This window comes from Elephas maximus, chromosome 22 (assembly GCF_024166365.1).
Source record: "Elephas maximus indicus isolate mEleMax1 chromosome 22, mEleMax1 primary haplotype, whole genome shotgun sequence".
NCBI lineage: Eukaryota > Metazoa > Chordata > Mammalia > Proboscidea > Elephantidae > Elephas > Elephas maximus.
Window position 1 is genome coordinate 25,412,501 of NC_064840.1, and position 21,181 is coordinate 25,433,681.

General features: G+C 38.5%; 1 protein-coding gene across 2 annotated transcripts in view; it reads left to right on the top strand.

The window, feature by feature from the left end:
• MORC2 (MORC family CW-type zinc finger 2) overlaps positions 1-21,181 on the top strand; it is a 118,615-nt gene that overhangs the window by 81,703 nt on the left and 15,731 nt on the right. The window lies entirely within an intron of this gene.

Below are 21,181 nucleotides of genomic sequence, written 5' to 3' on the forward strand. Positions count from 1 at the left end.
ATTTCTGGGTTGTATGGTAGTTCTATTTCTAACTGTTTAAGATAACACCAGATAGATTTCCAAAGTGGTTGTACCATTTTACATTCCCACCAGTAGTGTATAAGAGTTCCAATCTCTCCGCAGCCTCTCCAACATTTATTATTTTGTGTTTTTTGGATTAATGCCAGCCTTGTTGTTAGGAGTGAGATGGAATCTCATCGTAGTTTTAATTTGCATTTCTCTAATGGCTAATGATCGAGAGCATTTTCTCATGTATCTGTTAGCTGCCTGAATATCTTCTTTAGTGAAGTGTCTGTTCATATCCTTTGCCCACTTCTTGATTAGGTTGTTTGTCTTTTTGTGGTTGAGTTTTGACAGAATCATATAGATTTTAGAGATCAGGCGCTGGTTGGAGACGTCATAGCTGAAAATTCTTTCCCAGTCTGTAGGTGGTCTTTTTACTCTTTTGGTGAAGTCTTTAGATGAGCATAGGTGTTTGATTTTTAGGAGCCCCCAGTTATCTGGTTTCTCTTCGTCGTTTTTGGTAATATTTTGTATTCTGTTTATGCCTTGTATTAGGGCTCCTAAGGTTGTCCCTATTTTTTCTTCCATGATCTTTATCGTTTTAGTCTTTATGTTTAGGTCTTTGATCCACTTTGAGTTAGTTTTTGTGCATGGTGTGAGGTATGGGTCCTGTTTCATTTTTTTGCAAATGGAATCCAGTTATGCCAGCACCATTTGTTAAAAAGACTATCTTTTCCCCAATTAACTGACACTGGGCCTTTGTCAAATATCAGCTGCTCATATGTGGATGGATTTATATCTGGGTTCTCAATTCTGTTCCATTGGTCTGTGTGTCTGTTGTTGTACCAGTACCAGGCTGTTTTGACTACTGTGGCTGTATAATAGGTTCTAAAATCAGGTAGAGTGAGGCCTCCCACTTTCTTCTTCTTTTTCAGTAATGCTTTACTTATCCGAGGCTTCTTTCCCTTCCATATGAAGTTGGTGATTTGTTTCTCTATCACATTAAAAAATGACATTGGAATTTGGATCGGAAGTGCATTGTATGTATAGATGGCTTTTGGTAGACTAGACGTTTTTACTATGTTAAGTCTTCCTATCCATGAGCAAGGTATGTTTTTCCACTTGAGTATGTCCTTTTGAATTTCTTGTAGTAGTGCTTTGTAGTTTTCTTTGTATAGGTCTTTTACATCTTTGGTAAGATTTATTCCTAAGTATTTTATCTTCTTGGGGGCTACTGTGAATGGTATTGATTTGGTTATTTCCTCTTCGATGTTCTTTTTGTTGATGTAGAGGAATCCAAGTGATTTTTGTATGTTTATCTTATAACCTGAGACTCTGCCAAACTCTTCTATTAGTTTCAGTAGTTTTCTGGAGGATTCCTTAGGGTTTTCTGTGTATAAGATTATGTCATCTGCAAATAGAGATAATTTTACTTCCTCCTTGCCAATCCGGATGCCCTTTATTTCTTTTTCTAGCCTAATTGCTCTGGCTAGGACTTCTAGCACAACGTTGAATAAGAGTGGTGATAAAGGGCATCCATGTCTTGTTCCCGTTCTCAAGGGAAATGCTTTCAGGTTCTCTCCATTTAGAGTGATATTGGCTGTTGGCTTTGTATAGATGTCCTTTATTATGTTGAGGAATTTTCCTTCAATTCCTATTTTGGTGAGAGTTTTTATCATAAATGGGTGTTGGACTTTGTCAAATGCCTTTTCTGCATCAATTGATAAGATCACGTGGTTTTTGTCTTTTGTTTTATTTATATGGTGGATTACATTAATGGTTTTTCTAATATTAAACCAGCCTTGCAAGCCTTGCATACCTGGTATAAATCCCACTTGGTCGTGGTGAATTATTTTTTTGATATGTTGTTGAATTCTATTGGCTAGAATTTTGTTGAGGATTTTTGCATCTATGTTCATGAGGGATATAGGTCTGTAATTTTCTTTTTTTGTGTTTGGGTATCAGGGAGATGGTGGCTTCATAGAATGAGTTAGGTAGTATTCCATCATTTTCTATGCTTTGAAATATCTTTAGTAGTAGTGGTGTTAACTCTTCTCTGAAAGTTTGGTAGAACTCTGCAGTATAGCCATCCGGGCCAGGGCTTTTTTTTGTTGGGAGTTTTTTGATTACCGTTTCAGTCTCTTTTTTTGTTATGGGTCTATTTAGTTGTTCTACTTCTGATTGTGTTAGTTTAGGTAGGTAGTGTTTTTCCAGGAATTCATCCATTTCTTCTAGGTTTGCAAATTTGTTAGAATACAATTTTTCATAATAATCTGACATGATTCTTTTAATTTCAGTTGGGTCTGTTGTGATGTGTCCCTTCTCGTTTCTTATTCAGGTTATTTGTTTCCTTTCCTGTATTTCTTTAGTCAGTCTAGCCAATGGTTTATCAATTTTGTTAATTTTTTAAAAGAACCAGCTTTTGGCTTTGTTAATTCTTTCAATTGTTTTTCTGTTCTCTAATTCATTTAGTTCAGCTCTAATTTTTATTATTTGTTTTCTTCTGGTGCCTGATGGATTCTTTTGTTGCTCAGTTTCTATTTGTTCAAGTTGTAGGGACAGTTCTCTGCTTTGGGCTCTTTCTTCTTTTTGTATGTGTGCATTTATCGATATAAATTGGCCTCTGAGCACTGCTTTTGCTGTGTCCCAGAGGTTTTGATAGGAAGTATTTTCATTCTCGTTGCATTCTATGAATTTCCTTATTCCCTCCTTAATGTCTTCTATAACCTAGTCTTTTTTCAGGAGGGTATTGTTCAGTTTCCAAGTATTTGATTTCTTTTCCCTAATTTTTCTGTTATTGATTTCCACTTTCATGGCCTTGTGGTCTGAGAAGATGCTTTGTAATATTTCGATGTTTTGGACTCTGCAAAGGTTTGTTTTATGACCTAATATGTGGTCTATTCTAGAGAATGTTCCATGTGCGCTAGAAAAAAAAGTATACTTTGCAGCAGTTGGGTGGAGAGTTCTGTATAAGTCAATGAGGTCAAGTTGGTTGATTGTTGTAATTAGGTCTTCCGTGTCTCTATTGAGCTTCTTACTGGATGTCCTGTCCTTCTCCGAAAGTGGTGTGTTGAAGTCTCCTAGTATAATTGTGGAGGTGTCTATCTCACTTTTCAGTTCTGTTAAAATTTGATTTATGTAGCTTGCAGCCCTGTCATTGGGTGCATAAATATTTACTATGGTTATATCTTCCTGATAAATTGTCCCTTTTATCATTATGTAGTGTCCTTCTTTATCCTTTGTGGCGGATTTAAGTTTAAAGTCTATTTTGTCAGAAATTAATATTGCTACTCCTCTTCATTTTTGCTTATTGTTTGCTTGATATATTTTTTTCCATCCTTTGAGTTTTAGTTTGTTTGTGTCTCTAAGTCTAAGGTGTGTCTCTTGTAGGCAGCATATAGACGGATCGTGTTTCTTTATCCAGTCCGAGACTCTCTGTCTCTTTATTGGTGCATTTAGTCCATTTACATTCAGCGTAATTATAGATAAGTAAGTGTTTAGTGTTGTCATTTTGATGCCTTTTTATGTGTGTTGTTGACAATTTCATTTTTCCACTTACTTTTTTGTGCTGAGACGTTTTTCTTTGTAAATTGTGAGATCCTCATTTTCACAGTATTTGACTTTATGTTTGCTGAGTCGTTACGTTTTTCTTGGTTTTTATTTTGAGTTATGGAGTTGTTATACCTGTTTGTGGTTACCTTAATATTTACCCCTGTTTTTCTAAGTAAAAACCTAATTTGTGTTGTCCTATATCGCCTTGCATCCCTCTCCATATGGCAGTTCTATGCCACCTGTATTTAGTCCCTCTTTTTGATTATTGTGATCTTTTACATATTGACTTCAATGATTCCCTGTTTTGAGCATTTTTTTTTAATTAATCTTAATTTGTTTTTGCGATTTCCCTATTTGAGTTGATATCAGGATGTTCTGTTCTGTGACCTTGTGTTGTGCTGGTATCTGATATTATTGGTTTTCTGACCAAACAATTTCCTTTAGTATTTCTTGTAGCTTTGGTTTGTTTTTTGCAAATTCTCTAAGCTTGTGTTTATCTGTAAATATCTTAATTTCGCCTTCATATTTCAGAGAGAGTTTTGCTGGATATATGATCCTTGGCTGGCAGTTTTTCTGCTTCAGTGCTCTGTATATGTCATCCCATTGCCTTCTTGCCTGCATGGTTTCTGCTGAGTAGTCTGAACTTATTCTTATTGATTCTCCCTTGAAGGAGACCTTTCTTTTCTCCCTGGCTGCTTTTAAAATTTTCTCTTTATCTTTGGTTTTGGCAAGTTTGATGATAATATGTCTTGGTGTTTTTCTTTTTGGATTGATCTTAAATGGGGTTCGATGAGCATCTTGGATAGATATCCTTTCGTCTTTCATGATGTCAGGGAAGTTTTCTGTCAGCAGATCTTCAACTATTCTCTCTGTGTTTTCTGTCCTCCCTCCCTGTTCTGGGACTCCAATCACACGCAAATTATCCTTCTTGATAGAGTCCCACATGATTCTTAGGGTTTCTTCATTTTTTAAAATTCTCTTATCTGATTTTTTTTCAGCTATGTTGGTGTTAATTCCCTGGTCCTCCAGATGTCCCAGTCTGCATTCTAATTGCTCAAGTCTGCTCCTCTGATTTCCTATTGCGTTGTCTAATTCTGTAATTTTATTGTTAATCTTTTGGATTTCTACATGCTGTCTCTCTATGGATTCTTGCAACTTATTAATTTTTCCACTATGTTCTTGAATGATCTTTTTGAGTTCTTCAACTGTTTTATCAGTGTGTTCCTTGGCTTTTTCTGCAGTTTGCCTTATTTCATTTCTGAGGTCATCCCTGATGTCTTGAAGTATTCTGTAAATTTTTTTTTATATTCTGTATCTGATAATTCCAGGATTGTATCTTCATTTGGGAAAGATTTTGATTCTTTTGTTTGGGGGGTTGTAGAAGCTGTCATGGTCTGCTTCTTTATGTGGTTTGATATCGACTGCTGTCTCCGAGCCATCACTAAGATATTGTAGTGATTTATTCTATATTTGCTCACTGAGTCTTATCTTGTTTTGTTTTCTTTCAATATACGTGGATGGGCTACTAGATTGTGCTGTCTTGATTTTGTAGCCCTTGACTTACTTATGACCTATTACCTGCTGGTTTGGGCTGTTGCCAGATATATATGCCTGAGTCTATTCACTATTCTTGTGTAGAATCTGATTTTGGGTCATCAAGTGTGTGCTGCACCCTAACACCTATCCACCTCGAGAAGTAGTGGTGATAGTTGTGTGCACCAGATTCTATTAGCAGCTAGGGTTCACACTCCAGGGTGGGTAGGATGCTGACAGGCTTCCCCCAAGTGTCAGTGGGGTAGGTGTGTCTCTATTCCTAAAGCACCTTGGTGGGAGGGCTCTGCAGCTGTACCTTAGGCCCCCAATGCAAGTACCTCTACAGATTGGTAGGTGTCACCCTCCTTAGACCCCTAAGGTAAGAGGCTAGGTGGCCTGGGGGGAGCTTCAGCCCTCAGTTCCCTGTTGTGGGTCAGTTAGGGCTCTGTTGAATAAGCAGAGATATCAGACCTGGGAAACTTGTTTTTCCAGTAAATCCGCTAAAAAAATGCAGTCAGATCCCTATCAGAAATGCCTTTGCATTATAATAGCCACCTTGTTCCCTGTAGGGATGAAAGCCTGAGATATGGATCATATATGCTTGGCTGGAGCTGGTTCTGTGTTTTTAGTCCAATTAGGAAAGGATTTTTGGTCCCTGGGTTTTTTGTGGTTGCTTCTCTCAGGCCAGAAGAATGGGTTGGGAAAAGACCAAAAAAAAAAAAAAAAAAAGGGAAAAGAAAAGCCACGGAGCTGGAGCCGTTCTCCCTCTGGCTCAGGAAATTCCAATGTTAATGAAGCCGCCTGGGAAGGGGAGGGGAGGGTTCAGGAAAACAGGAGAGAGTAGCACCCCAGGATATAGCCAAAGTTGCTTATCTTGCTTGGGATGACTCTTATCTGAGATTCCCGAGGGGCATTGTCGCCTTTGTGTGCTGGCTGGGTGGAGATTGCCCCCGAGGGTCTGGCCTGCAGAAGCCGTGTCAGTTCCTCCGCTGCCAGTCCACAGCCCAGCGTCAAGGTTCCCCGGCTGGGACGCTGCACTCCCGGTGTTTTTAGTCCAATTAGGGAAGGATTTTTGGTCCTTGGGTTTTTGTGGTTGCTTCTCTCAGGCCAGAAAAATGGGTTGGGAAAAGACCAAAAAAAAAAAAAAAAAAGGAAACGAAAAGCAGCGGAGCTGGAGCCGTTCTCCCTCTGGCTCAGGAAATTCCAATGTTAATGAAGCCGCCTGACTGGGACGCTGGCTCCAGGTTCCGAAAACAGTCGCTGCTTCCCCGTAGTTGTTCGTTCTCCGTCTCTGTCACTCAGGTCAAGTCTTTAAATCTGTGTTTGTTGTTCAGGGTTTGTAGATTGTCGTGTATGTGATCGATTCACTTGTTTTTCCGAGTCTTTGTTGCAAGAGGGATCCGAGGTAGCATCTACCTAGTCAGCCATCTTGGCCCCCTCCTCTCCTCTTCTTTGTCTTTTATGGTGGATTTTGTTTTAATGTCTATTTTATGTGAGATTAGTATTTCCACTCCTGCTGTTTTTTGGTAGCTGTTTGCTTGATATATTTTTTTCTGTCCTTTGATTTTTAATAAATTTATGTCTTTGTTTCTAAGGTGCGTCTCTTGTAGACCACATATTGTTGGGTCCTGTTTTTTAAATCCGTTCTGTCATTCTCTGTCTCTTTATGGGTACATTTAAGCCATTTATGTTCTTTGCTGTTCTTGTTGTTAATTTTTGCTTTGCTTGCACTGTGATCAGAGAAGATACCTTGTATTATGTCAGTGTTTTGGATTTTGTTGAGGGTTGCTTTGTGGCCTAAGATGTGGTCTAGTCTGGAGAACGTTCCATGTGTGTTGGAAAAGAATGTGTACTTTGTGGCTGTTGGGTGAAGTGTTCTATGTATGTCTATGAGTTCAAGTTGCCTGTTTGTGTCCTTTAGATCTTCTGTATTTTTTTGAGTTTCTAGATGTTCTGTCCTTTACCAAGAGTGGTGTGTAGATAGCGTATTGATGGATACTGTTTTTTTTTTTTTTTAATCATTCTGTTACTCTCTGTCTCTTTATGGGTGCGTTTAGGCCATTTACATTCAGTGTAATTATCGATAGGTGTGAGTCTATTGCTGTCGTTTTTTAGTGCTTTTTTTGTGGTGCTGACTTTTTCTTTGTTCCTCTTACTCTTCTCTGCTGAATTCCTTTTGTTTGTGTATTTTTTTCATTTCTTTTGTTTTTGTAGATTTTAAGTTTACTGAGACTTTGTTTTTCTTCTCTGTTTTGATGAATAAATTTGTTAACTTTCTTTGTGGTTACCTTGAAGTTTAGCCCTATCTTCCTATGATTAAACCAGACTTTTAGTACTTGATAACACATTGACTTCCCCTCCATTTGGAAGTTCTATACCTATACCATTTATTCCCTCTTTTATTGTTCTGACATTGTTGTCATTTACAGATTGACATCTCTGGTTCCCTGTTGTAAATTTTTTAGTTTTGTTTTATCCTTGAGAGTTCATTACCTAGGTTGGTATCTGGGTGATGCTGTCTTATGTGCTAGATTCAGATTGTTGTCTGATTCTCTAATTGAAGGACTCTTTTTAATAATTTTTGTAAGTTTGGTTTTGTTTTTACATATTCCATTAATTTCTGGAAAAGTGCCAATATCTCCATCATATTTGAAAGTTTTGCAGGTTATGTTATGCTTGGTTGGCAGTTTTTTTCTTTCAAGATTTTATTTATGTCATCCCATTGCCTTCTTGCCTGCATGGTTTCTGCTGAGCAATCAGAGCTTAGTCTTATTGTTGCCTCTTTGTATGCGACATTGCATTTTTCTTGAGCTGCTCTCAGCATTCTTTCTTTGTTTTTGGTTTTAAGCAAGTGTGACTATGACATGCCTTGGTGTTTTTCTTTTGTAGTCTATCCTGTATGGGGTCTGTTGAGCTTATTGGGTAGTTTTCTGTCAGCAAATCTTCAATGATCCTCTCTGTATTTTCCATTTTTTTCCCCTGTTCTGGAACTCTGTACACAAGCAAATTTTTTCTTTTCATTTTATCCCACATCATTCTCGGAGTTTTTTCATTTTTCTTCATTTTTTTGTCCGATTTTTCAAAGCTGTTTCAAACCTGTTCCTAAAACCTTCTATGGCACTGTTCATTTCTGAAATCTTGTATATCTTTTGGGTTTCTAATTGTTGTTTTTGTATGATTTCTAGTTGTTTATTTTGACATTTTGTTCCTGTATTATTTTCCTGATTTCTTCCATCGTTTTGTCTGTCTTTTCCATGACTTTGTATGTATTTTCCATGATTTTGTCTATTTTTCCTTATTTTTGTCTTAATTTTTTTCATCTGTTGGAGAGCCCTGAATATTAGAGTCCTGAATTCCCTATCCAGCAGTTTCAGTGCCTTTTCTTCTAGCAGGAAGTCACCTGGTGTTTTATTTTGGCCTCTTTCTGGAGCTATCCTCTTTTTTTTTTTTTTTTTTTTAATACGTTTTGGAATTGTCTGCTGTCTCAAGAAGATTGAGGGATAATTTTCTTCATTTATTGATTGCAGATTTGATTGTTTTGTCCTGTTTTTTTGTTTTATTTGGTTATGTCTGGGCCAGTGAGCTGCGTGTGTTGCTTGCTCGCCTGTGGACATGATACTTCTCACCACCTTGTCAAATTAGACGGGGCCAGTCACTCAGCTATGGTGCAGCAGGGCAGGTCCAGCAGGGCTGGAAGGGTGGGACTGGGGGGCAGTGCAGGGCGGGGACCACATCAGTACCACTTGGGGGTGTGGCACTTGGCACACGGTGCAAATAGTGCAGAGCTGAGTGGGTGAGTGAAAGAAGAGAAGAAAGAGAAACAAAGGCAAAAAAGTTAATGAAATGAAAAAAAGCCAAAAAATGAAGTAAACAAGAAAAAAAGGTAAATAAAATGCCAGTGTGGTAGGATTCAGCTTCTGGGGGTGGGGCAGACTTGGCAAGGCTGTGTGCTTGTGGCTGCCTAGCTCAGTGGTGTGGCTCAGCCTGTGAAGAAGCGGCATGGGCAGCGCACAGGGCTAGGTGGCAGGAGGATGGAAAGGATATAGAGGAAATAGAAGAAACCAACAATCAAACAAATGAACAAATAAATTTAAAAAATAAAAGAAATAAAAGGAACAACAGTAATAAAAAAATATGGTGGTGGGGATACCGGCCCTTGAAGACGGAGCAGAATTGGGGTTGTGGTGAGCTGACGTCTCTCTCACCTCATGGCACAGCGCGGCCTGTGAGGAAGGGGTGGAGGCAGTGCAAGGCCTATGTGGGAAGGAGTAGGAAAGGGAGAAAAGGAAAGATAAAGAAAAATAAAAAATGTGCTCTGAGGGAACTGGCCTCTGGGGGCAGCTCAGACCCTGGGAGGCCATATGCCAGAGGCTGTCCATCCGAGTGGTACAGCCCAGTTCACCAGGAAGTTGGGGGTGGTGCGCTGGGCTGGGATGATGGGAGAAAGGAAAGGAAGGAAGGGAGAGAGAGAAGAAACAATAACAACAACAAAAAAGAAAACAATAAATAAAATGGCACTGAGGGAGCCAGTCAGTAATGGTGACTCACACCTGGGAAGGCCTCATGCAGTGACTCTCCAACCAAACTGTGCAGCATGGCCCCTCCAGAAAGGGCAGGGGCGGTGCATAGGGCCGGGTGAGTGGGAGAAAGGAAAGGAGAAAGAAAGAGAGGAAAAAAAAGGAAAATAAAGAACAAAGCAAACAAATAAAAAATTCACAGCCTGTCAAGATGGGGAGGGGATGGCACAGGGGGTTAGCTGGGTGGGAGAAAGGAAAAGAAGAAAAGGAGGGAGATAAGCAATAGGAAAAGCCCAAAAAACAAACAAAAGAACAAAACAAACAATCCAAAAAATCACAGTCTGTTAAGAAGGGGAGGGGATGGCACGTGGGGCTAGGTGGGTGGGAGAAAGGAAAGGGAGGAAGGGAAAGAGAGAAGCAACAACAACAAAAAAACCCCTTCCCAAAAAATGTATGTATATATATATATATACATACATATATATGTATCAAAAATAAAAAATGGCACTGAAGGGGCCAACTGGTGAAGGCAGGGTAGACCAGGGTGGCAGTAAGCTAGTATCTCTCTGGCAGAGCAACCATGGCCCATTGGCAAGCAGCAGAGGCCTCATAGAGGGAAGAAGGATGTGGGGTGGGAAAGTGTGTATCCCTAGTTACCAGATCCTCTGTCTCCTGCTGGGAGCTCCATGGAGTTCCTTTCTTTTACGCCCTGTCCAAAGTCCTTGGTGGCTAAGATCAAAGATGGTGAATCCGGGCAGCAGTGAGCTGGTATCTCTCTAGCTGAGCAACTGTGGCCCACTGGCAAATTGGCAAGTGGTGGAGGCCTGGTACAGGGAAGAAGGTGTGAGGTGGGAAAGCGTGTATTCCTGGTTACTGGGTGCTCTCTTTCCTGTTGGGAGTGCCATGAAGTTGCCTTCCCTTACTCCCTGTCTGAGTTTTTTGGTGGCTGTAGCCCAAGATGGCGAATCTAGCCACATTAGATGGTATGAGACCTCCACTCTCCTTGTTCTCTGTTCTCTGACAATTTCTTATTTCATTTGGTTCCTTAGTCCTTCATTTGGTATTTAGGATTGACGTATGTATCTGTTTCATTTAGTTTTTCAAGTCTTTGCTGCAGACGGACAGCATGGTGCTTCTGTCTATAGTGCCATGTTGGCTCCGCCTGTTCGATTTGTATTTTTGTATGTTCTGGACACACATACTTTAAAAATTATCTGTTTTACAAATTTCTTCTCCCATTCTTTGACATGACTTTTTTACTCTTTTTTTAGGGTCTTTTTTTTAGGTGAATAACCTAAAAAAAGTTCTTAATTTTAATGTAGACTAATTTATCAAGTTTTTTCTTTATAGTTTTCACATCTTGTTACTTGTTTAAGAAATTCTTTTCTACACCGAGGTAGAAAACCTTTATAGTTTTGTCTTTCTCATATTGATCTTTAATTCTCCTGGAATTTACTTTTTTTTTATATATATGTATAATTTTTATTGTGCTTTAAGGGAAAGTTTGCAAATCAAATCAGTCTCTCACGCAAAAACTTATATATACCTTGCTGTTGTTGTTGTTGTTAGGTGCTGAGTTGGTTCTGACTCATAGTGACCCTATGCACAACAGAATGAAACACTGCCCAGTCCTGTGCCATCCTTACAATCGTTGTTATGGTTGAGCTCATTGTTGCAGCCACTGTGTCAGTCCACCTTGTTGAGGGTCTTCCTCTTTTCTGCTGACCCTGTACTCTGCCAACCATGATGTCCTTCTCCAGGGACTCATCCCTCCTGACAACATGTCCAAAGTATGTAAGATGCAGTTTTGCCATCCTTGCCTCTAAGGAGCATTCTGGCGCACTTCTTCCAAGACAGATTTGTTTGTTCTTTTGGCAGTCCATGGTGTATTCAATATTCTTTGCCAACACCACAATTCAAAGGTGTCAACTCTTCTTCGGTCTTCCTTATTCATTGTCCAGCTTTCACATGCATATGATGTGATTGAAAATACCATGGCTTGGATCAGGTGCACCTTAGTCTTCAGGTGACATCTTTGCTCTTCAACACTTTGAAGAGGTCCTTTGCAGCAGATTTGCCCAACGCAATGCATCTTTTGATTTCTTGACTGCTGCTTCCATGGCTGTTGATTGTGGATCCAAGTAAAATGAAATCCTTGACAACTTCAAACTTTTCTCCATCTATCATGATGTTGCTCATTGGTCCAGTTGTGAGGATTTTTGTTTTCTTTATGTTGAGGTGTAATCCATACTGAAGGCTGTGGTCTTTGATATTCATTGGTAAGTGCTTCAAGTCGTCTTCACTTTCAGCAAGCAAGGTTGTGTCATCTGCATAATTCAAGTTGTTAATGAGTCTTCCTCCAATCCTGATGCCCCGTTCTTCTTCATATAGTCTAGCTTCTTGTATTATTTGTTCAGCATACAGATTAAATAGGTATGGTGAAAGAATACAACCCTGCTGCACACCTTTCCTGACTTTAAACCAATCAGTATCCCCTTGTTCTGTCTGAACAACTGCCTCTTGATCTATGTAAAGGTTTCTCATGAGCACAATTAAGTGTTCTGGAATTTCCATTCCTCGCAGTGTTATCCATAGTTTGTTATGATCCACACAGTCGAATGCCTTTGCTTAGTCAATAAAACACAGGTAAACATCCTTCTGGTATTCTCTGCTTTCAGCCAGGATCCATCTGACATCAGCAATGATATCCCTGGTTCCACGTCCTCTTCTGAAACCACCCTGAATTTCTGGCAGTTCCCTGTCTATATACTGCTGCAGCCATTTTTTAATGATCTTCAGCAAAATTTTGCTTGCGTGTGATATTAATGATATTGTTCTATAATTTCCACATTCAGTTGGATCACCTTTCTTGGAAATAGGCATAAATATCGATCTCTTCCAATCAGTTGGCCAGGAAGCTGTCTTCCATATTTCTTGGCATAGACAAGTGAGCACCTCCAGCGATGCATCTGTTTGTTGAAACATCTCAATTGATATTCCATCAATTCCTGGAGCCTTGTTTTTCACCAATGCCTTCAGAGCAGCTTGGACTTCTTCCTTCAGTACCATCGGTTCCTGATCATAAGCCACCTCTTGAAAAGTTTGAATATCGACAAATTCTTTTTGGTATAATGACTCTGTGTATTCCTTCCATCTTCTTTTGATGCTTCCTGCTTCATTTAATATTTTCCCCATGGAATCCTTCACTATTGCAACTCGAGGCTTGAATATACCTTGCTACATACACCCAGTTACTCTCCCCCTAATGAGACAGCCTGCTCCCTCCCTCCACTCTCTCTTTTTGTGTCCATTTCGCCAGCTTCTAACCCCCTCTACCCTCTCATCTCGGGAGATGCCAACACAGTCTCAAGTGTCCACCCAGTCCAAGAAGCTCACTCCTCACCAGCATCCCTCTCCAACCCATTGTCCAGTCCAATCCATGTCTGAAGAGCTGGCTTCAGGAATGGTTCCTGTCCTGGGCCAACAGAAGGTCTGGGGGCCATAACCACCAGGGTTCTTCTAGTCTCAGTCAGACCATTAAGTCTAGTCTTTTTATGAGAATTTGGGGTCTGCATCCCACTGCTCTCCTGCTCCCTGAGGGGTTCTCTGTTGTGTTCCCTGTCAGGGCAGTCATCGGTTGTAGCCAGCCACCATCTAGTTCTTCTGGTCTCAGGATGATGTAGTCTCTGGTTCATGTGGCCCTTCCTGTCTCTTGGGCTCGTATTTGCCTTGTGTCCTTGGTGTTCTTCATTCTCCTTTGATCCTGGTGGGTTGAGACTCACTGATGCATCTTAGATGGCCGCTTGCTATCGTTTAAGATCCCAGACGCCACTCTTCAAAGTGGGATGCAGAATGTTTTCTTAAGAGGTTTTATTATGCCAATTGACTTAGATGTCTCCTGAAACCATGGTCCCCAAACCCCTGCCCCTGCTACGCTGGCCTTCGAAGCATTCAATTTATTCAGGAAACTTCTTTGCTTTTGGTTTAGTCCAGCTGTGCTGACCTCCCCTGTATTGTGTGTTGTCTTTCCTTTCATCTAAAGTAGCTCTTATCTACTAATTAGTGAATACCCGTCTCCCACTCTCCCTCCCTCCCCCCTCTCGTAACCACAAAAGAATGTTTTCTTAGTTTCAACTATCTCTCAAGTTCTCATAATAGTGGTCTTATACAATATTTGTCCTTTTGCAACTGACTAATTTCACTCAGCATAATGCCTTCCAGGTTCCTCTATGTTATGAAATGTTTCACAGATTCCTCACTGTTCTTTATCGATATGTAGTATTCCATTGTGTGAATATACCATAATTTATCCATTCATCTGTTGATGGGCACCTTGGTTGCTTCCATGTTTTTGCTATTGTAAACAGTGCTGCAGTAAACATGGGTGTGCATATATCTGTTTGTGTAAAGGCTCTTATTTCTCTAGGGTGTATTCCAAGGAGTGGGATTGGTGGATTGTATGGTAGTTCTATTTCCAGCTTTTTAAGGAAGCACCAAATGGATTTCCGAAGTGGTTGTACCATTTGACATTCCCACCAGCAGTGTATGAGTGTTCTAGTCTCTCCAACATTTATTATTTTGTGTTTTTTGGATTGATGCCAGCCTTGTTGGAGTGAGATGAAATCTCAGTGTAGTTTTGATTTGCATTTCTTTTTTTAATGGTTAATGATCGTGGGCATTTCCTCATGTATCTGTTAGCTACCCAAATGTCTTCTTTAGTGAAGTGTCTGTTCATATCTTTTGCCCATTTTTTAATAGGGTTATTTGTCTTTTTGTAGTTGCGTTTTTGCAGTATCATGTAGATTTTAGAGATCAGGTGCTGATCAGAAATGTCATAGCTAAAAACTTTTTCCCAGTCTGTAGGTAGTCTTTTTACTCTTGTGGTGAAGTCTTTGGATGAACATAGGTGTTTGATATTTGTATACTGTTTATGCCATGTATTAGGGCTCCTAGCATTGTCCCTGTTTTTTCTTCCATGATCTTTATCATTTTAGATTTTATATTTAGGCCTTTGATCCATTTTGAGCTCGTTTTTGTGCATGGAGGGAGGTATGGGTCTTGTTTCATTTTTTTTGCAGATGGATATCCAGTTATGCCAGCACCATTTGTTAAAAAGACTGTCTTTTCCCCACTTAACTGTTTTGGGGCCTTTGTCAAATATCAACTGCTCATATGTGGATGGATTTATGTCTGGATTCTCAATTCTGTTCCATTGGTCTATGTATCTGTTGTTGTACCAGTACCAGGCTGTTTTGACTACTGTGGTGGCACAATAGGTTCTAAAATCAGGTAGAGTAAGGTGTCCCACTTTGTTCTTCTTTTTCAGTAATGCTTTACTTATCCGGGGCCTCTTTCCCTTCCATATGAAGTTGGTGATTTGTTTCTCCATCTCATTAAAGAATGTGGTTAGAATTTGGATCAGTATTTCATTGAATCTATAGATCACTTTTGGTAGAATAGATATTTTTATAATGTTAAGTCTTCCTATCCATGAGCAAGGTATGTTTTTCCACTTATGTAGGTCTCTTTTGGTTTCTTCCAGAAGTGTATTGTAGTTTTCTTTGTATAAGTCTGTTACATCTTGGGTAAGATTTATTCCTAAGTATTTTATCTTCTTGGGAGCTACTGTAAATGGTATTGATTTGGTGATTTCCTCTTCGATGTTCATCTTGTTGGTGTAGAGGAATCCAACTGATTTTTTTATGTTTATCTTGTATCCCAATACTCTGCGGAACTCTTCTATTAGTTTCAGTAGTTTTCTTGAGGATTCCTTAGGGTTTTCTGTGTATAAGATCATGTCATCTGCAAATAGAGATAATTTTATTTCTTCCTTACCAATCTCGTTGCCCTTTATTTCTTTTTCTAGCCTAATTGCTCTGGCTAGGACCTCCAGCACAATGTTGAATAAGAGCGGTGATAAAGGGCATCCTTGTCTGGCTCCCATTCTCAAGGGAAATGCTTTCAGGCTCTCTCCATTTTGGGTGATGTTAGCTGTTGGCTTTGTCTAAATGCCCGTTACTATGTTGAGGAATTTTCGTTCTTATCTTATTTTGCCGAGAGTTTTTATCACGAATCGGTGTTGAACTTCGTCAAATGGCTTTTCTGCATCAATTGATAAGATCATGTGGTTCTTGTTTTTTATTTATAGAATGGATTACATTGATTGTTTTTCTAATGTTGAACCATCCCTGCATAAAAAAAAAATTTTTTTTTTACCTGGTATGAATCCCACTTGGTCATGGTGAATTATTTTTTTGATATGTTGTTGAATTCCATTGGCTAGAATTTTGTTGAGGATTTTTGCATCTATGTTCTTGAGAGATATAGGTCTGTAATTTTCTTTTTTTGTGGTGTGTTTACCTAGTTTTGGTATCAGGGATACGCTGGCTTCATTGAATGAGTTTGGGAGTATTTTGTCCTTTTCTGTGCCCTGAAATACCTTTAGTAGAGTTGGTGTTAACTCTTCTCTGAAAGTTTGGTAGAGCTCTGCAGTGAAGCCGTCCAGGCCAGGGCTTTTTTTTGGGGGGAGTTTTTTAATTACCGTTTCAGTCTCTTTTGTTCTTGGTCTATTTAGTTGTTTACCTCTGTTTGTGTCAGTTTAGGTAGGTAGTGTGTTTCTAGGAAATCATCCATTTCTTCTAGGTTTTCAAATTTGTTAGAGTACAATATTTCATAGTTATCTGATATTATTCTTTTAATTTCAGTTGTGTCTGTTGTAATATCGCCCATCTCATTTTTTATTCAGGTTTTTTGCTTCCTCTCCTGTTTTTCTTTTGTCAGTTTGGCTAATGGTTTATCAATTGTGTTGATTTTTTCAAAGAACCAGATTTTGGTCTTGTTAATTCTTTCAATTGTTTTTCTGTTTTCTATTTCATTTAGTTCTATTCTAATTTTTATTATTTGTTTTCTCCTGGTGCCTGAGGGTTTCTTTTGTTGCTCTCTTTCTATTTGTTCAAGTTGTAGGGATAATTCCTTGATTTTGGCCCTGTCTTCTTTTTGTATGTGTGCATTTACTGATATAAATTGACCTCTGAGCACTGTGTTCGCTGTGTCCCAAAGGTTTTGATAGGAAGTGTTTTCATTTTCACTGGATTCTATGAATTTCTTTATTCCGTCCTTAATGTCTTCTATAATCTAGTCTTTTTTGAGCAGGGTGTTGTTCAGTTTCCAAGTGTTTGATTTCTTTTCCCTGCTTTTCCTGTTATTGATTTCCACTTTTATGGCCTTATGGTCAGAGAAGATGCTTTGTAATATTTCAATGTTTTGGATTCTGCTAAGGCCTGCTTTATGACCTAATATATGGTCTATTCTAGAGAATATTCCATGTGCACTAGAAAAGAAAGTATAGTTGGTTGCTGTTGGGTGGAGTGTTCTGTATATATTTATGAGGTGAAGTTGGTTGATTGTGGCATTTAGATCTTCTGTGTCTTTATTGAGCTTCCTTCTGGAAGTCCTGTCCTTCACTGAAAGTGGTGTGTTGAAGTCTCCTACTATTATTGTGGCTCTATCTCACTTTTCAATGCTGATAGATTTTATTTTATGTATCTTGCAGCCCTGTTATTGGGTGCATAAGTATTTAATATGGTTATTTCTTCTTGGTATGTTGTCCCTTTAATCATTATATAGTGTCCTTCCTTATCTTTTATGATGGATTTAACTTTAAAGTCTGTTTTGTCAGAAATTAATATTGCTACTCCTGCTCTTTTTTGATTGTTGTTTGCTTGATATATTTTTTTCCATTCTTTGAGTTTTTGTTTGTTTGTGTCTCTAAGTCTAAGGTGTGTCTCTTGCAGGCAGCATATAGTCGGATCTTGTTTTTTAATCCATTCTGCCACTCTCTGTCTCTTTATTAGTGCATTTAGTCCATTTACATTCAGTGTAATTATGGATAAGTATGAATTTAGTGCCATCATTTTTATGTCTTTATTTGTGTGTTGTTGACAGTTTCTTTTCCCACTTAATTTTATGTGCTGAGTAGATTACCTTTGTATATTGGTCTTTCCTCATATTTGTTGTTGTTGATTTTGTTTCTGCTGAGTCTCTATTTTTTTCTTGTATTTTATTTTCATGAGTAGGATAGTTTGTCTCCTTTGTGGTTACCTTATTATTTACCCCTATTTTTCTAAATTTAAACCTAAATTTTATTTCCTTGTATTGCCATATCTTCCTCTCCACATAGAAGATCTATGATTACATTTCTTAGTCTCTCTTTATTGTTTTAATGTTGTCTTCTTTTATATAATAGCATTGCTGTTACCCTGTTTTGAGCTTTTTAAAAAATCTTGCTTTGTTTTTTTGATCTCCCTGTCTGGGTTGACTTCTGATTTCTCTGCCCAGTGTTCTAGTCTTGGGTTGATACCTGATATTATTGATATTCTAACCAAGGAGCTCCCTTTAGTATTTCTTGTAGTTTTGGTTTGGTTTTTATGAATTCCCTCAACTTGTGTTTATCTGAAGATGTCTTAATTTCACGTTCATATTTAAGAGAGAGTTTTGCTGGATATATGATTCTTCACAGGCAATTTTTTTCCTTCAATTTTTTAAATATGTCATCCTATTGCCTTCTTGCCTGCATGGTTTCTGCTGAGTAGTCTGAGCTTTTTCTTATTGGCTCTCCTTTGTAGGTGACTTTTCATTTATCCCTCGCTGCTCTTATAATTCTCTCTTTATCTTTGGTTTTGGCAAGTTTGATTATAATATGTCTTGGTGACTTTCTTTTAAGATCTACCTTAAGTGGAGTTCGATGAGGATCTTGGGTAGATATCTTCTCATCTTTCGTGATATCAGGGAAGTTTTCTGCCAACAAATCTTCAACAACCCTCTCTGTATTTTCTGTTATCCCTCCCTGTTCTGGTACTCCAATCACTCGTAGGTTATTTCTCTTGATAGAGTCCCACATGATTCTTAAGTTTTCTTCATTTTTAAAAATTCTTTTATCTGATTTTTCTTCAAATATATTAGTGCCAAGTGATTATCTTCAAGTTCAGAAATTCTGGCTTCTGTTTGCTCAGTTCTGCTCCTCTGACTTTGTACTGACTTGTCTACTCTTGTAATTTTATTGTTAATGTTCTGAATTTCTGATTGCTGTCTATGGATTTTTCCAGCTTATTAAACTTTTCATTATGTCCCTGAATAATCTTTCTAATTTCTTCAACTGCTTTATCTGTGTGTTCCTTGGCTTGTTATGTGTATTGCCTCATTTCCTTCCTGTTGTCTTGAAGGGTGGCTGGGTGACCTGAGTGAAGCTACCAGTCCTTAGGTCCCTGATGTGGGTAGGTGAGGACCTTGTTTAATAGGCAAAACAATGTCAAACATCAAACACCCAGCTCTCCACTGCACAGCTGAAATGATTGGAGTCTGCCAACAAGGGCCTATTCTCCCAAAATTGGCCCACACAGGTTCATGCAGAATGGAAAGGTGCTCAAAGTACACGGACCATCTATGCCTTGACAGGAGCCACTTCTGACTTGAGCTCCCCTGGTTAGTGGAGCTTGCAAATTATGTTTTCCCCCAACTGCAAATTTTTTCCTTCCTCAAGGCCGGGAGTATGGCTTTAAGCACTCAACAGGGCCTATCTCAGGCCCAAGGAAACAACAGCCTCTGGAGCCGGCTTGGGGGCAGGGCACGGTAAAATATACGCAAGTACTTAGCTTTTGCCGAGAGCACTGTGCTTCTCTGGTTCTGGAGGTGTGAGTAGGCTGTGCGGCTGGCTGCTTCTCCCTGAGGAAACTACAGCTGAATGCTAGTACCAGCCTGCCACCACCGCTCTGGGAATGGTGCCTGAGGGTTCCCCGCGATTCAGATCCTGTGTAACTCCTCTCCGGTTTTTAATGGTCTCTTCCTCCCCCTGCTCCTTGGTTCATTTTCTAAGCTTGCCTTTGAAGCTTAAGGGTCCCAGCTTGTCACAAATATACTTGTTTCACTTGTTTTTTCGGGTCTTTGTTGTAAAGAGAGCTTGCCAGGAGCGTCTATTGCGCCATCTTGGGTCCCCTTCCCAAATTTACTTTGATGTATGGTGTGAAGCAGAGCTCCAATTCATTTTTTCTCTCTCTCTTCTTTTCTTTTCATATGTATACTCAATTATTCCAGCACCTCTGTTGAAAATTGTTACCTTTCTTTATTGATCTTTAGTGCTATCTCCCTTATATGTTAAATGTCCATAAATGTGTGAATATGTTTCTGGATTGTTATTCAGTTACATGCGTTTATTGTCTCCTTCTCTATGCCAATACCACATTGATTTAATCTTTATAGTTTTATAATAAGTTTTGATATCTAATAGAGTCAGTCCTCCCATTATTTCTACTTCAAGAGTGTCTGGACTATTCTAGGTCCTTCGCATTTTCATATAATTTTTAGAACCACCTTACGACATTCCATAAGAAAACCAGTAGGGATTTTCATTGGAATTAATTTTATTTGTCATCAATTTTAGAAGAATTGTTATAAGTCTTCCAAACCATGAGGTTGATATTCTCCTCAATTAAAATCTTTAGCATCTCTCAAAATATAATATTCAATTTAGAGGTCTTATATGTCTTTTGTTAGAGGTATCTAGGTACCTGATAATTTTTTATGCTGTAGTGATATTGGCTATTGAAAAATATTTTCTGACAGTTTATTGCTATTTTATAAAAATAATTTTTAGATACTATTTATTCTAATTATCTGTAGTTTTTTTTGTTTATCTATGAGCAATATTGTTCATCTATGAACAATAAGTTTTTTCTAATTCTTATACCTTTTATGTATTTTTCTTGCCTTATTGGATTGGTTAGGACCACTAGTACAATGTTGAATAGAAAGGGAAAGCTTTTAGTGGTTCACCATTAAATATAATACTTGTAGGTTTTAAAAAATCATCCATCAAATTAAGGAAGTTTTCTTCCATTCCCATTGCTAAACTTTTTTTTTTTATTTTAAATATCAATGATGTACGTCGAGTTCTATCAGAAGTATGTTCTGCATCCATTGAGGTGACCATGTAGGTGTCCTCCTTTGTTTTGTTAATGTGGTGAATTACATTGGTTAGTTTTTCTTAGGGTAAACTAACCTTGCATTTCTGAGATAATGATAAGTATTTATATTGCTACATTTGTCAATATTTTGTTTGAAATTTTGCCATCATATGAGTGATGCTAGTTTGTGATTTTTCTTTGCCATACTATTCTTGTCAGATTTCAGTGACCAGGTTATGTTAGTCCCAATACATGAGTTGGGGAATGGATCCCTTTTTCCTCTACTTTTGGAATAATTTCTATAAGATTGGAATTGTTCCTTGATCAGTTGTGTCTGAACTTTTGTGTGCGTGAGGAGGAGGGAGAGATCTTTGAACCAATTTAATTTTTTAATGGTTATAGTACTATTCATATTTCCTATTTCTTTTTGAGTAAGTTTTGTTATATTTTTTCTAGAAAATTTATCCATTTCCTTTACATTTTCAAATTTACTATCATGAAGTTGTTTATAATATCTTCATTTTGAAATGTTTGTAGCATTTGTATTTATGACCTCTTTTCATTCCAAATACTGTTTTTTGGTTAATTTTTGTCCTCCTTTTCTCCCTCCCTCCTTCC